General features: G+C 41.4%; 1 protein-coding gene across 3 annotated transcripts in view; it reads right to left on the bottom strand.

Annotated features, from left to right (window-relative positions):
- AKAP12 (A-kinase anchoring protein 12) overlaps positions 1–16,690 on the bottom strand; it is a 130,349-nt gene that overhangs the window by 16,463 nt on the left and 97,196 nt on the right. The window lies entirely within an intron of this gene.

Raw genomic sequence — 16,690 nt, 5'->3', positions numbered from 1 at the left:
CTGGGCAAGTGAAGTAAGTTCAGTACTCAGGTTTTGTGTGGATAACAGCTGTTCACTTCAGAAATGCCTCTACTCAGAAGATACACAGGACATTAGTAATTTTTTCTGAAGCAGATGCTCAACCTCTTTCCCAGTACGGAGAAGAACATAGCATCAAGAATGAAAGCACCAATCCTGCAAAGAATGAAAGCACTAATCCTGCAAACTCACTCTGAGATCTTAAAATCAAATTGGGTTCTTTCCTTTTCCACACATCGCCAGTATTGAAATGTTCTGACGGCTAGATCTTATCTACTCACCAGTGCAACAGCTTATAAAATCAGTGAGGTTGCAGAGGTGTAAAAAGAGTATAGTTTGGCTTGCAGAATCAAAGCTGGTGATGATGCACGAGAAGGCAAAAACCCAGTTTTAATCTCAGATCCTAGCAGTTTTATCTCTGCTTAGCTGCACCCTGGGTGCTGCTCTGGTGGCTTTTTGCCTGCATTAGACAGAGCAGTGCCCCAGTGAAGGCAGAGGACATCTGATTTTAAAAAATACAGTAGTCTGGGGAGGGAAGGAAAAAGAGAACAAGTACACTCCATCTGGTCTATATTATGCACTTGATGTAATGCATGTCCTCTGGTGCAGCAGTGCTGGTTACAGTATTGGGTGGAGGATAGCCCAGGAACTTCCTGTTCCCTACCACTCTCAGGTCCATGTGCAGAGGGGTGGGCAGAAGAGTACAAGCCCCAAGGAAGCTACTCACTCCATCTCCCTCCTTGTGCAGATACGGTAGAGTGCACACTGAATGTGGTGCCTTCCACCCTCTTACTCCCCTGCACTGCCACACAAACCAATCACAATTTAGCCCTAAATAAAAATACAGAATAAAGATATTTATTTTTTCCCCTTCACAAGAGATTTTCTAGAGCCTTACTTTTTTAATATAAATTATAAGATTTTTATCTATCATTTTAGGTTAGTTTCTGCTTACAATGCACCTTTCTGCACCACATGCTGACACCTGCTTCTGTGCATGTCAGTCTCTGACCCCCCTTCCTGCTTTCCTACGGATCGTCAAAAGGGGCAAATCTCATTAAAGCTTTCCTGCTAAGAGCATTTGGCCTCTAGGTGGAGACAGTTTAGTTTATGCCTTACATAGTGTACAATCAGAATTCTAATAGCCGCTGTAGTCTTTCTGAGTGGAGTGCCAGGGTTCTTGATTTATATAGTACATTATAGTTGTTTAGGCAAAATGTGCCATTGATTGTGTCCTTATTAGTATATTTCCAGTAGGTTAGCAACAACCCAAGAGATACAGCAAATGTGGACTTAAATGCAGTGTATGCACTCTAACGTTTAGACCACAAGATTATAATGCTACCTAATGGGCAAATGCACTTAGCAGGAAAACTAAAATGAAACTTTTGGGGGGTGGGGGGGAGGAGAGAAGAGAGAATGTAAGTAACAGGAAAAGCTCAGTGTCTCCAAAACGCACACAGAAGAAATGAATGCAGGAATGCATTGTCTTCCACTCACAATTACTGACTTATGACAGTTACAGTTATTAAATTCCATATAATCCCATAAGACCTTGTGCTGACCTGGCTGTTGCCTAATGCGGACAATACCAACTTGCAGCTATTTTGCTTTGAAGAAACGCAATCACACAGGACAATCCTGGAGGGTTGGCAACCCTAGACTACAGGGGGAAAAAACATCCAAAACCTGGTATATTATCTCTGCACAGTTTAGTGTATTACAGTAATTATAGCACTAGGCTAAAGAGAAAAATAAAAACCACCGTATGAACCCATAATCCTAGAAGAACATACTAATTAAGTCAAATATGTAAGTGTTAAATCATGGCTAATCTGGTGGCTCAAATATAATGCTCTACTATTAGGGAGACCCAAACTGAAGCCAGTTTGGCATGGGATTAGGGAAAGTGTCAGGACATGAAGAAAATTTTTTACCTTTAGAGAAGATTTACAGGTAAATTATAATAATAAATCCTCACTCCTAGGTCATTGCTTCTAGCATTTGACTACTGGGAATTTTTCCAGCTGGAATTCTAAAACTGTTAACTGCCTAGAAGTGGTAGTTATACAGATGACATTCTTTTTCTTCATAGTATGTTGAGAGGGAGGTTTTATCTGCTTCTAGTCTTCCATTGTTTCCACACCCATATTCATTAATTTCTTAAAATAATGTGAAAGAAATAAAATGAAAAAAGATATATAAATGCTAAATGACAAAATCTGACCCTGGAGAAGGTGAGCTGAGTTATCACATCACAACTAACAACTGCAACTGAGAAAATTACTTATCTATAATTCTTGTTCTCTGAAGGTAAGTTTATGTGAATAGATTCCTGACCCCTGGAAACTCAAAACTTCCAAAAGTTATTTTGTGGAGATTAACTAGAAAAAATGGGCCTTGTGTAGTCATTTATACTAGTGTAAAGTGGGTATAAAACAGAACCATGGTGTTTGAGTAAGTATTTTGCCCGGGGGTAAATGATTACTCAAGGTGTTGGACACAAGTGTACATCGTACACAAAATGATGCTAGCTTCAAAATTTTGGCATAAATTGCAAAAATTCCACCCCGACCCGCAAAATCCATCAAAATCACCAGACAGAATAAATTAGAACACTCCCAACTTTACTTAGAAGGGTCAAACTTGGTTTCTTGCTAGGAGAATAAGTTCAAGCAATAATGCTTCAGAAAAGAATGCAGAGAAATCAGCCTAGTGGGGTAAGGCAGATATCCTACGTAGGAAGCAGGCATTTCTCTTACTCAGAGTGACTTAATATGACCTTGAAGCTGTAAGCATGCCAAGGAGCAAAATGAGAGATGCAATTAGACCAGTGCTTCAACCGGAGACAGGGAAGGTAGTAGTGACTCCGCTTTCCTTCCCACCCACTGGGGCTGTAAGTAACTCAAAAGTTTCTCAAAAAGAAAAGGAGTACTTGTGGCACCTTAGAGACTAACCAATTTATTTGAGCATGAGCTTTCGTGAGCTACAGCTCACTTCATCAGATGCATACCGTATGCATCTGATGAAGTGAGCTGTAGCTCACTATGCATCTGATGAAGTGAGCTGTAGCTCACGAAAGCTCATGCTCAAATAAATTGGTTAGTCTCTAAGGTGCCACAAGTACTCCTTTTCTTTTTGCGAATACAGACTAACACGGCTGTTCCTCTGAAACCTGTCAAAAGTTTCTCTTTTCCTACCCTCAATCTCCCCTTCAGAGCTGTAATCACCCTCCCCCTCATTTTGCTTTTATTTTCCAACTTTTAAAACATTATCTTTTCCAATCACCTCCTCAACTTTAAAAACTAAATTAAACTCAAATTCGGAAGATAGCTTAATTTCTCCACCTTTACAGCAAATTTCAGTTTGTTGGACTTGGTAGGAAGGGTAGTTCTGGCTCTTGTCACTACTGTCAGAGTCAAGAGGAAAACTGGTAAGTCTCATGGTTGTCCCATATATCACTCAAGCTTGGAGATATAGCAGAAGAGCTCGGACTGCCTTGAAACCCTGGATGCATGGTCAGTACCACGTACCTCTTCCAGCTCCTCCCAGATATCATTCCAATGCCTACTCCCTCTCCCCTCTTCTATATCATCAGCTCCAAAATCCTGCCGCAGCAGGGGAAAAAAAAAAAAAAAGTTGTTGATAGGCAAGTTATTAGAAGTTTGCCATTGCTGACCAAAAAAAAAAAAAAAAATCAATCCCCAAGTCAAAGTAATTTTTGAGGTTAGCATGATGCTGCACTGGTGTCAAATGGAACAAAAATTGGTTAGATCACTCCTGATCCAGAGGCTGCATGCTGAAGAGCTGTTTGGGTTTGAAAAATTTACCAGACACCTACTACTCTGAGAACTCTCTCCATTAATGAGAGTTAGATGATAAATTCAACTACAATGGAAGGGAGAAGTTTCACCGCATCAGATACGAGGCAGTCAGCACACTGCTATTGGGAAGTGAAAGGGGCTGGTATTTCTATTAGACTATTGTCCCTGATCCCTGCTAGACCGTTATCATATTTCAGATCTGCATTTGGCTAAAAAAGATCTTGTAAAATTTGAAAATCCACTTTTGCCTAGCTCCTGGGAAAATTTTTCTGTCCCTTCCCCTCTCTACTATCCTGGCTTGTATGAAAGTGACCAGAAGGTGCAGGAGGAGGAAGCGCGTCATTACTCTATCGCTCCCTTCCCTGGTATGATGATGTGGCTAAGTGAGGGGCATACAGGAGTCACAGTGGAGTTGCCATGCTCATTTCACAACTAAACTTTCATTTAAAAAAACAAAAACACACCCCTCTCCCCACCATTAAGGCCTCCTTACTCACACCCTCAGCTTCCAAGAGGTTAATGGCTTTTTCAAGCCTTTTGTCTAAATGGGAAGGGGAGGAGGTTGTTTGGACTGTTTTATGGTGTTGTTTCTTCTAGTCTAAGTAGTAGTATTCTAAGGGCAGGTCTATACTGACAACGGTGCAGCTGCGCAACTGTAGTGCTTCAGTGAAGATACTTCTATTTTCCCATCTGCAGAGTTAATCCACCTCTGCAAGAGGCGGTAGCTGTCTACAGTGGGGGTTAGGTCTGTATAACTGCATTGCTCAAGGATGTGGATTTTTCACACCCCTGAGCAACGTATTTATGATGCACATTTATCGTGTAGAACTGGCCTAAGTAGATGAAGATTTTATCTGATGGAAGTTGGACCACAACAGTAATGGATTTTCACTAGACCATTACCACACCTGCTCCTTCTTACTATCTTAAAGAACAGATCTAGTGTCCTCCAACCAGAAACCAGTTTATCCTTAAATTACCTATTTTAAATTTCTACTGTACTAAATTCACAGATAAATGTTGTGGTTGTAACATTCAACCAATCAGATATCAATTTACTGTATGCAATCTCATTAATTTCTACAGATCCACCATACATATATATCATATATCAAAAATACAGGCGTTTACCAGACATGATAGATGTTTACCGGACAGGTAATACATTCAGCATCCCAAGAACCCTGGACTAAACTCCTCACTGAAAACAATCCCCTCCAGTGAAAGCTGTGGACCAAATCTCTATGACATTCAATCCATAGTGAAGACATTCACTGGGACTCTGAAAACAGTGTCGTGGAAAGGAAGAGCTGATCGCTGTGCACCTTGGGATTCTCTCCGAGTTCTCCCACAGCACCCTGAGCTGCAGCGAGCAGCATCCTGAGTAGCTCTGTGAGCTCTCTGTGCGGAGGAATGTCAAAGCAGCACAGCAGTCTGTCCCCCTCCCCCCGCAGCAGCTGCTGTGTTCCTCTTTTAGGGCAGACAGGAGCATTCCAATGATTTGCTCTTTGTTCCCCAAATGCATGCCTGCAGGGCAGCAGAGATCAAAACACTGAGCAGAGCAATCACGGCAGGCATTGTGGGATACTGTCAGCAGTGTCCACACTTGCTCTTCATCAACAATAAAGGGAGAGGGAAAAGACAAAAGTCTCTTGTAGTGGTGGGGTGGAAGTTTTTTGTCGCCAAAACTGGGAGTTTTTCATGACAGAAGTCCCAGTGTAGTGCGTACGCAGTTTTTGGCGACAAAACTTGCCAGTGTAGACAAGCCCTCAGTATCCGAGTACTGATTGTAGCTCTCAGAGCCTGAGGAGGCCTGCATTGATCAATCTAGGATGAATTTTCATATATGCTTCCCTCTCTCTATGTAGAGAAAGAAAGACAGATGGAACACTGCCCCAGGATATCTCCAAGACAAAGCAAGCACCAGGTATGCCCATCATTAAAGGGCATCAAAGCATCACATGAAGGACAGGTATTAAATCCCAGTGAAACCCTGTAAGCGAGGGGTGGGGGAACAGGATCTAGAACAACAGAAATTACATATAAAAACAGATACAAAGAGAAAGCTACACTCAATATTATATACTAGGCTAAGAAAAACGTAAAGTGTGCAAAGTAAGTGGACATTGCAGGAATTCTGTCTTGTCACTACAGTGGTAAGGAACTGACAGTCAGTTGGGTCAACTCTGCCATTTATGCATGTGTGTAATGGGGTACAGGAGGATACCTAGGGCATAGGTGTGTCCAATGGACACTGTTGGCCAAAAGAAATTGACCTCCCAAATCCGTGTGTACAATTACTCCTTCCTCATTATTCTGGGACTTTGTCCAATATTTATAGTCTGGATTGGACTTGGATATTTCTCCTTCATGGTTTTTATTTCTTTCTGAAATTGATACATCACTGAGCCCTGGTCTACAAACTTATGGTGGTAAAACTAAAATCCACAGTCCTCAGTCATGTAGCTATTTATACCCACCTAACCCCTGGCGTAGACAGTGCCATGTGTCGATGGGCGTCGACATAGCTACTGCATCTCTGGGAGGTGGAGTACCTACGCTGATGGGAGAACCCCATGGGTGTGGTAGCTGTGCCACTGTAGCGCTGCAAGTGTAGACAAGCCCCGAGTATCTGAAGCACAAGGTCTTGAAGGAATGGTCAGTGTGACACTGCAGACCAGGCGCCAGCTCATGCCAGAACCCCAAGCCAATTCACTTGTGTATTAGTATACAGTAGAAACTCAAGAGTTACGAACACCAGAGTTATGAACTGACTAGTCAACCACACACCTCATTTGGAACCTGAAGTGCACAATCAGGCAGCAGCAGGGACAAAATAAAATAAATACATAAATACATACATACAAATGTAGTACAGTACTGTTAAACATAAACTACTAAAAAAATAAAGGGAAAGCAGCATTTTTCTTCGTTATAGTAAAGTGTCAAAGCTGTATTAAGTCAATGTTCAGTTGTAAACTTTGGAAAGAACCACCATAACGTTTCGTTCAGAGTTACGAACAACCTCCATTCCCGAGGTGTTCATAACTCTGAGGCTCTACTGTAGATCAAAATGATTGTTCAATGTAATTGTTTTCACTTATCTGTATCCTGTTATAATGTAGTAAACATTTATATTGTGGATACCCCTGTAACTAAATAACCCATCAAATAAGAAAAGCCTTGTGGAATGCAAATGAGGAATTTTAAGGAAAAGAGCTAATTTCAAAGCAAGTGGTCACTGTGCATGGGATGATCAGAGGTCAAAGACTCAAAATGCATTCCTCACTCTCCGTCATCAAAAGAAAAGCCCACGGAAAAGCCCACAGGTGGTGACACTGTCAGCTTGTTTTCTGTAAGAAGCAGAAGTTAGAGTACCACCTGATCTGGGGTAAGGGACTGGTCTCTCGGGACTGTGAGCAACCCAGAATGATCCAGGAGTTCACATTTGTTACTGGCTTGGTGAAGTCTAATTATAGAACATTAGACCAGCTTAGGGTGTCTGCCCTGTTTTCTGACAGTCAGCCCTGAGGTAGACACTCACAGTTGTCAGCCAACTCCAGACAGCGTGACAGTTAGTATCCATCAAACCTGAGATTATATTTGCCCAGTTTGATTATTCATGACATTTTAAAGGAAAATGGCTGGAATTCTCTGCAGCTATGGAAAAGATGCCAAATATTTGGAAGTATCTGCTCTTCCATCTGTGAGTGGAAGGCAACTCTACAGGAAATCAAGAACATTTATTTATTTATTTATTTATTGAGGAAAAAGTGTCTTCACCAGGAATGACACTGACTGCTGGTAATTTTTCAGCAGCTACTTCTTACCTTAACATTTGAGCTCTTCCCTGCCAAAGCAGGTGCAAAGTAATTATGCGTGCATACAAAAAATGCCACACTGTTTAAAGTAGCTAAGTATCAAAATACATATTTCCACATTAAAAACGTTGCCAGCATGCTTCATGACTGGTAGGTCATTTCCCTCAGACTGCAAAATTGAAACAACAGACAATTACCACATTACTGAAAAGAACAGCAGATGGCAGTACAGCAACATTTTTACAGATATCACTATAGTTTATCAGGCACACAGGTCTGCCTCTCTTGAAGTTCATGGTATATAAAAATTTTTAAGTGTCATTAATGGTTTGTCAAATTACATTAGCCTTAAGTTAATATACTTAGGCTTGTTTGTTGCTAATACACTGGTTTGTTTCTTTGGGGTGGGGGGAAGATCCTTGAGCAATGAATCTGAAATGACAGATAATGATATTGTATACAAGCAGACATTAAGGGTGAAATCCTGGCCCCATTTAAATCAATGAGACTTGAAATCAATTATTCTACCAGACCCCTGATATTGTGCAAGAGGTAAAACTGAGAAAGGATGAGAATGTACATTCCTTTGCTCTGTAGATCTGACTGGAATGCTGTGAGTACACAAAGAAAAATAGATCAAAGTCAAATGGCAACAACTTCGGGACAAGTATTGCTCTTCACCAGACATTTAGATAAATGCAGTAATTCTCCCACAGGGCACAAAGGGTAAAATTTTCAAAACTGCCTCCTAAGTCACACTTTCTAAAGTGACTTAAGCTTTTAAGTCCCTCTGGAAGAGGCTACATATCTTTGTGCCTAGAAAGTGCACTGTGGATATGATTGGAACACAAACAAACCAACCTAAAAATACATCTACGAGATCCCTAGTATTCACATCCACATTTACTAGCCCAATGACAACTGCTTATTCAACAACTGGCATCTCTAATGGTAATTGTATTTATCTGACAAGTAAAAATCTTCCTTGTTAACACAGGACTGAACAACTAAAATTGTTAACACAGGACTGAACAACCTCATCTAACTCAGAGTCTAACATCCAGTAACACCCTTGCCCCCATGGCATTTTAAGTCATTAAAAGTTCAAACTGTGTAATTTGCAAGGGCAGGAATTGGGATAAAACACTTCTAAAATAATCTGGGATTACTCTCCCTTTGAGAATGTATGCCTTTTGTAGACTTCAGTGCATTCCACAAGCAAAAATATTTATCTGACAATCCCGGTAGGAAGGGCTTAGCAATGCCTGAGTGCAACTAACTTTACCAGACACAGGTATACCTCTCTCTAACCTCCCATGGAAAATGAATATCATGAATAAGTGATTTATTGATTTTTTTTCTGGCTTTTTAAATCTTAAAAATTAAAGCCATACGATTCACATGTGGAGAGGAAACAAGAAAGAAACCCAATCTATGAAACTCCTTTCATTCATTCTTTGCCCTAGAAAGAATACTACAATTAAGTCATTTCCACAAAACTATACAGTTTAATAGGAAGCTTGTCACAAAGTATGAGTGGAATTTCCCAAAGGGAAAAGGGTTGGGTTCTTCAAATATGAGGCATGTACCAGATATTTGAAAAATGATTAGTAAATGAGGGGAAACCAACCTGTGACAACAGAAGTCATTATAAGTTCTAACAGTGTTTCCATTATAAAACCTCACTTTCAGGAGGCAAGCTGCAAAATTGTGGGGGGCGGAGTCAGAGAGAGCCAGTCTTTCCCCTCCTTTCCACAGGAGCCCCTCCTGCTCTTCCTCCTTCTTCCTAATAAGACCTTTCAGCCTCCATAGCTTAGCTGTCTCCTCCAATCACCTACAAAAGCGCCTCCTTACCCTCCTTACCCTCCAAGGCCGTGCCTACATTACAAAATGTTACCAGGACAGAACAACATGGTTGTGAAGACTTAAGTTAGCTGACCACTAAGTTATATGCAGCATTGCGTTAGCTCACTCAAGTCTTCACAACCATGTTCTTCTATCCTGGTAACATTTTGTAGTGTAGACAGGGCCCAAAGTGTGTGTCTACACAGGGATAAAAAACCCACAGCTGGCCCTAGGGGTTCCCAACTTTATAATTGCACAAAACCGAACACCCTTGCCCTGACCCTTCTCTAAGGCCCCCCCTCCTTCCATCGCTTGCTCTCCCGCACCTTACTCATTTTAACTGGGCTGGGGCAGGGGGTTAGGGTGCGGGAGGGGGGTGAGGGTTCTGGCTGGGGGTTCTGGGCTCGGGCCAGGGACAAAGAGTTTGGAGTGTAAGAGGGGACTCCGGGCTGGGACCGAAGGGTTCAGGGTACATGAGAGGGGGCTCGGGGTGGGGCCAAGGTGTTTGGAGTGTGGGAGGAGGTGAGGGCTCTGGCTGGGGGTGCAGGGTTTGGGGTGCAGGAGGGGGCTCTGGGCTGGGGCTAAGGGGTCTGGAGTGGGCTCAGGGGGTTGGGGTGCGGGAAGCGGTGCAGACTCTGGGTGGAAGTTAGGGTGCGGCAGGGGGGTTCAGACCTAGGGCAGAGGGTTGGGGTGTGGGTTCTGGATGAACGGCGCTTACCTCAGGTGGCTCCCGGTCACTGGTGAAGTGGAGGTAAGGCAGGCTCCCCGACTGCCCTTGTTCCACCCTGCTCCCGGAGGCAGCCAGCATGTCCAGCACCTAGGCGGAGGCACGGCCAGGCGGCTCTGTGTGGTGTGTACTGCCCACACCTGCAGGCACCGCTCCTGCAGCTCCCATTGGCCGCTGTTTCCAGCCAATGGGAGCTGCAGAGCTGGCACTTGGGGTGGGGGCAGCACAGGGAGCTTCCCTAATTGCCACTGTGCCTAGGGGCCGCAGGGACATGCCCACCGCTTCCAGGAAGCTGCGCAGAGTCAGGGCAGGCAGGGAGCCTGCCTTAGCCCTGCTGCGCCGCCAACCAGACTTTTAACGGCCCAGCCAGCAGCGCTGACTGGAGCTGCCAGGGTCCCTTTTCGACCAGGTGTTCTGGTCAAAAACCAGACCTCTGGCAAACCTAGCTGGCCCTTAGTCAACTGACTAATAAATTCATGGAGCTCAGGTTGTGGGGTTGGGGGGAGAAGGCGGGGAAATTTGCTCGGTAGATGTATACTGCCTTGGGCTGGCATCTGAGCTCTGGGACCCTCCAAGGCTAGACCCTGAGCTAGCCTGAGCCCAAACATCTATACAGCAGCTTTTAGCCTAGAAGCCTGATTCCTGTACGCCTAACTCAGCTGACCTGGGCCAACCACGGCTGTGCTACGGGTCTTTTATTCCTGTGTAGATGTACCCAAAGAGGTCAGAAAGCCTCATGCTCTCTTCATCAACCTTCTCGATCTGCAATGCTTGAAGCAACATGCTTGTTCTTTCTCAGACTGAAACCCTGCCTCTCCTTCATGATTTGCAGATCGAAGGATGAATCAGTAAAGGACTGAGGGCAGGTTGGTAATGCACATTGGTACTGGAGGTGCTAGAGGCAGGAAGGGCAGCAGGGACAGAGATAATAAGTACAGTGATGACTCATTCTAGACAAGAATCTTGACTTAGACCAACCTCCTAAGCAGCTAGAAATTGTCCCTCAAGGCACAAGGCCTCCTAATGGCTCTCCTTAACCCTTGCTAACTGTTGAATCCCTAAGAATTAACCATTGTCTCAAAGGGTTAAATTGGTTCTTTAGTTTTGAAAAACTAGAGGTGTAGAAAATATATACAAGTTTACCAGTTTGGGTTCCTTTTTAGTATTCTTAAAACCCAAATAGACCCCCAGGAGGGTGGTGGTGGTGGGGGGAGAATTTGCTCGTGCCCCGCCCCCCCCCCAGCCCTGCCCCAACTCTACCCCTTCCCCGCCCCCATTCTAACCCCCTTCCCTAAAGTCCCTGCCTCAACTCCACCCCCTCCCTGCCCCATTGACCCCTTCCTCAAATCCCTGCCCTGGCCCCGCCTCCTCGGCGTTCCTCCTCCTCCCCCCTCCCATGTGAAACAGCTGTTTTGCAGCGTAAGTGCTGGGAGCCAGGGAGAAAAGGCAGGCACTTTCTTTCTTGAATGATCAACTCTTCTTTGGGGAAAAATAATAATGGCAAAATCCTAGACGCTTTTAGATATTTAAAAATTCCTCCCGGACTCCGATTTAAGAACCAAAAAGCCGGACATGTCTGGGAAAATACGGACGTATGGTAACCCTAGTTTAATTTCAATCAGTTTAACAAGAAACTGGATCAGAATGTGAACTAATCAGTTGCTTTTTCTGTTTTAAAGATCAAGAGCTGAGTCTGACAGATGCAGGACTGCTGTTCCGAAAGGCATTGCTTTATATCGGGGGTGGCCAACCTGTGGCTCCAGAGCCACATGCGGCTCTTCAGAAATTAATATGCGGCTCCTTGTATAGGCACCAACTCTGGGGCTGGAGCTACAGGTGCCAATTTTCCAATGTGCGGGGGCTGCTCATTGCTCAACCCCTGGCTCTTCCACAGGCCCTGCCCCCACTCCACCCCTTCCCACCCCTTCCCTGAGTCTGCCATGCCCTCGCTCCTCCCCTCCCCTCCCCTCCCCTCCCCAGCCTCCTGCATGCCTTTGATCCAGCTGATCCTTTGATCCAGAAGTGTGGGGAGGGAGAGGGAGGTGCTGATAGGCGGGGCTGCTGGTGGACAGGAGCGGGGGGGAGGGGCGGCTGCTGCGGGGCTGCTGACATATTACTGTGGCTCTTTGGCAATGTACATTGGTAAATTCTGGTGCCTTCTCAGGCTCAGGTTGGCCACCCCTGCTTTATATGCATGGCAATCACTTACAAAGTGTTTTTACGTCTCATCTTTTAGTATTATCGTTCATACCATGCTAAGACAAAGAATCCATTAATTAGTTAACGTCTGTAAAATGCTTTGAAGATAAAAATAGAGCTGTATACTTATTATGAAAGCTACAGACATTCAGAAATATTAATTCTTACTATATGTAGTTTGTGGGCTGTGTAGTAAGCTTTTTAAAAGTGCTAAAGTAATTTTATAATAGAGCTTTCAAGGCCATTTGGATTACATACCTACCCCTCATTTCAATACTTCATTAAATAAAAGTTAGAAGGAAATGATGAGTACAAAAAGTGTATGTTCAAATAACTTGATTTTTAAAAAAAAAAAAAATCTTTAGGATGAGGGCTGAAACTGTCTTTACCTCAAACACCCCACAGGCCACACATGTACAATGTGCTGCTGGAGTGACAAGAACATGGGTAATCTCACACAATGGATCAGCTCAGTACTTTCCCAAAATGGTTCCGCTTGTAAGTGTTTTTAATTGAATGATATAGTCTGTAGTCTAATAAAACTGTAAGTATTTTATATAGTCTGTAGTCTAATAAAACTGTAGTATTTTATGTGGGCTTTAAGGACAAGAATGCTTGATTTTACAAACATTTATGGTAGCTAGGAGTCCGGAGGATAAGAATTTATTTTCAGTTATATTTTGCTGCTAAAGTATTGATACAATATTAAGATTTTCATACATATTTCAGTCATTTCCTATCTCATTAAAATCCAATGAACAACATAGAGAATTAATAACCTTTTTTGCATTTATCTTCTATTAAGTTGGCAGATAGAGAATTAATAACCTTTTTTGCATTTATCTTCTATTAAGTTGGCAGATACTGTTGGCAGCTTTTCTTAACTCCTCCTACCATCTCCCTTCCCTTCAGGAGTGAGAATGTATTCCATTTATAGTATTTGGAAGAGAGAAAAAAAAATCTCAGGCTGCAACAGTTAAATCTGCTGCATTTCATGTTCTCGCAGTCAACCATGTCAACATCTGGAGCTGGTTGAGTTTTCTCCCTCTAGATTTGTAGCACAGCCCTGGATTTTTTCCATAAATTCCCTACATTCTAAATCCATCAGATATATGTCATACACACCCAACACCCCTGTTCCAAACTCCACTAGTCATTGAAAGACTCCAAACAGCGGGTTTTGGTCTTAAGTTTATTAAATGTTTAAATATTAAGGGCCAAATTCTGCTCTTGGTCATATATTGTGATTACTTGAGTATAAATGAAAGTCTCTGGCTTAAACCCAAGGCATAAAATATATTAACAGTATTTTGCCTCCATTGTGTCTAGAGTTGCAACACATTTGACATGTAAAAAGCACCCACTGCTCTGATACTCACACAACAGCCAGACACAACAGGGCAATTTTAAGAATGAATTTGGATGGACAGATTTCCTTGCTTCTGATAGTTTAATGCCTTTTATTATTTACGTGTATTTGTTGGACTTGTTTGGCTTTTATTATTAATAGAAGCATGAAAAGAAAATTATGAAAGGAGTCCAAAGTTTATAAGAGTTGGTAAAAGCAATAACTCCTGATGGTCTAGCGTGTCAAAAATATTCTTTAAAAAGATGTTTACCTTGCAAATATTTATTTATGATAGATAGCTATTTGGAGATATTAGTCAATTTGACTTTTTCTAGCAAGCAAAAGATAAGCTGTGGATTTCAATTTTCATTATGGAAAATTAGAATTAGACATTATTTTATAACACCAGGTGTGAGGGTTATTGGTTTTTTTGGACCTCAGATTTGAGGGCATAACGCTTTTAATAATAAATCAGATGGTCAGTTAGCATCACTGATAAAATAACTTAAAGGAAACATTTTAGACATGACTTTTTCAAGAGTTATATTAAATTTTAAACTGAAGAGCTTATATGTACTGCAGTCTGGAGCACTGCTGATTCTTGACAAAAAGAAATGGAGTACCTGTGGCACCTTAGAGACTAACCAATTTATTTGAGCATAAGCTTTTGTGAGCTACAGCTCAGATGAAGTGAGCTAGAAAGTTTATGCTCAAATAAATTGGTTTTAGTCTCTAAGGTGCCACAAGTACTCCTTTTCTTTTTGCGAATACAGGCTGTTACTCTGATTCTTGACAAGGTATTTTGCAAGTCTTTTCTCTCCTTCATGACTTTCTAATGGCTATATTTACATCTACACCTCAAATTACAAATACCTCCTTTTAAAGTCTATACTACATCCTTCACCATTTTACTTTTCTATACACTCACCTATTTTTCAGCACAGATTTACTGTGCCCAATTGTGGGGAGGGGTTTCTTTGTAGATAGCAGTAATTAGCATTTAAAGGAGATTTACACACTGGATTTCACAATGAATACTTGTAATCCATGACCTTTCCAGTGATTTATTTCAGAGATTTAAATATAAATTCACAGTTGACTCCACCTTGGATGCTCCTAGTAGTGTTTAGCAAATTGGTAGTCAAGCAATTGAAGTTGTAATCCCACACTTTTTTATTTATATAAAGGAAATAAAGGTGGGGAGGGTCATAAGTCAATTACCATTTTTTATGCATTTTGTTTCTCTGTGGAAAAAAACAAGCATGGTCCTGATGAAGGTAATTAAATTTATATTAACTTATATGTACCTAACTTAAAAGAGAGCACAAGCATTACTAATATTATGCTATTGCCTTCCATCATAAACACCTTATTTTCAGACATTTATGATATAGCTGTAAAAGTTTTCTCCAGATTGAGGTCTGACTTATGAAATTCCTGCTATGGGGTACAGTACTTTGATTTAAAAATGTTAAATTGTTAAACATATTTGTATTTTTATCTAAATATTTCTAAAACATGTATTTAAGTTGTTCTGATGCTCTTTAAGCACAGTAAGTAACTGAAAAATTGTTAGTGAATTTAGAGATTCTTCGCTAAATGAATTTCTTACAACCATTCTGCTTTCAAGTCAGCCCAGCTACTATGCATGTTAACCAAACCAACATGCTACAAATAATTATGACATCTGGGTTTTAAGCTTGGCTACTCTCGTCATGTTCAGAGGTTTTTTTTGTTTTGTTTTTAAAACATTCTTAGTTTCCCCAATATGACATTTAGTTGTAACACTTCTACTCGGATATTTGAAAAAACAAACAAACCTGATGCATTGAGGACAAACAAGAGTTAAAGTTATATATCATAGTATTTACTTAGAGTGTTGTTATAAATGTAAATCAGGATGTTTCTGAAATGTAACAATGAATAATGCCAATTCACAATGAGAACCAGATTGAAAGTTCTCCTTCTCAGGACATCTTAATGAAGGATAAATTTTAGCATTACTTGCAAACTGCACAAGAGATTCACACGGGTCTACATTAATTTACACAAATGTTAGCTCATATTCCTGCTTATAAAAAAAAAAAGTGTAGACCTCTACATTCAGATGGTAACTGGGCCTATGAGCAAGTTCAAATGCTTGCAAAATGTAGTTCAAATGCAATCATTCTACAATTTACCCAAGTCAGTTTGGTAGTTCATTATCTTTTTCTTTCTTTCATCATTCTTGTGACCCTATAAAAAGGTTTCCTCAAAAATAAATATATAAATTAGCCTTTAATTACTATCAATAAAAGAAAAGAGCCCTTGAGGATAGACTCAGCATGCAATAAGCTCATTAAGCATCTAGTTTAATGAAAACCCCATTGTAAACAACAACGTCAAGTAAAGGTTGGGCCACAGAACCCCCCTTCTTTCCTCCAACCCCCGCCAGCTGTTACAGACCACATACCATCCTCCCCCAGGCTCAAATTCTCCCACAGCTAGACTTTTGGAGGTTTTATCCTCAGTAGAAATGCTGTACCATTGATAAAAATTCAAACATGAAAAGCCAGGACTCAGGTATTTGTCATGTCCATTTACTAGCTCAAGTAAATGCCATGAGGGTGAATGAATAATTGTTCCAACAGTTAAAATAGGAAAAAATGAAGCTGAACAGATTACTAAAGAAATGTTTATCATCAACTGAAGGTAAAATCCATAGAGACAGCAAACAAGTAAGTCTACAGGAAGTAATAAGATTTTGTTTTGTTCATACTCTGGCTAAACTTCTCATCACTTTAATTTTCACAGGAAGATGGGACTATCTGCACAAACAACTCTGTGAAGAGGTGTTTTCAAAATCCCCAGAGTTTTTAAACTGTAGTACCTTTCATTAAAGTCAAAACAATTTGTAGTATTTTCCTGA

This window comes from Caretta caretta, chromosome 3 (assembly GCF_965140235.1).
Source record: "Caretta caretta isolate rCarCar2 chromosome 3, rCarCar1.hap1, whole genome shotgun sequence".
Lineage (NCBI taxonomy): Eukaryota > Metazoa > Chordata > Testudines > Cheloniidae > Caretta > Caretta caretta.
Note: the sequence above shows the minus strand (reverse complement) of the source record. Positions and strands in the feature narration are given on the sequence as shown.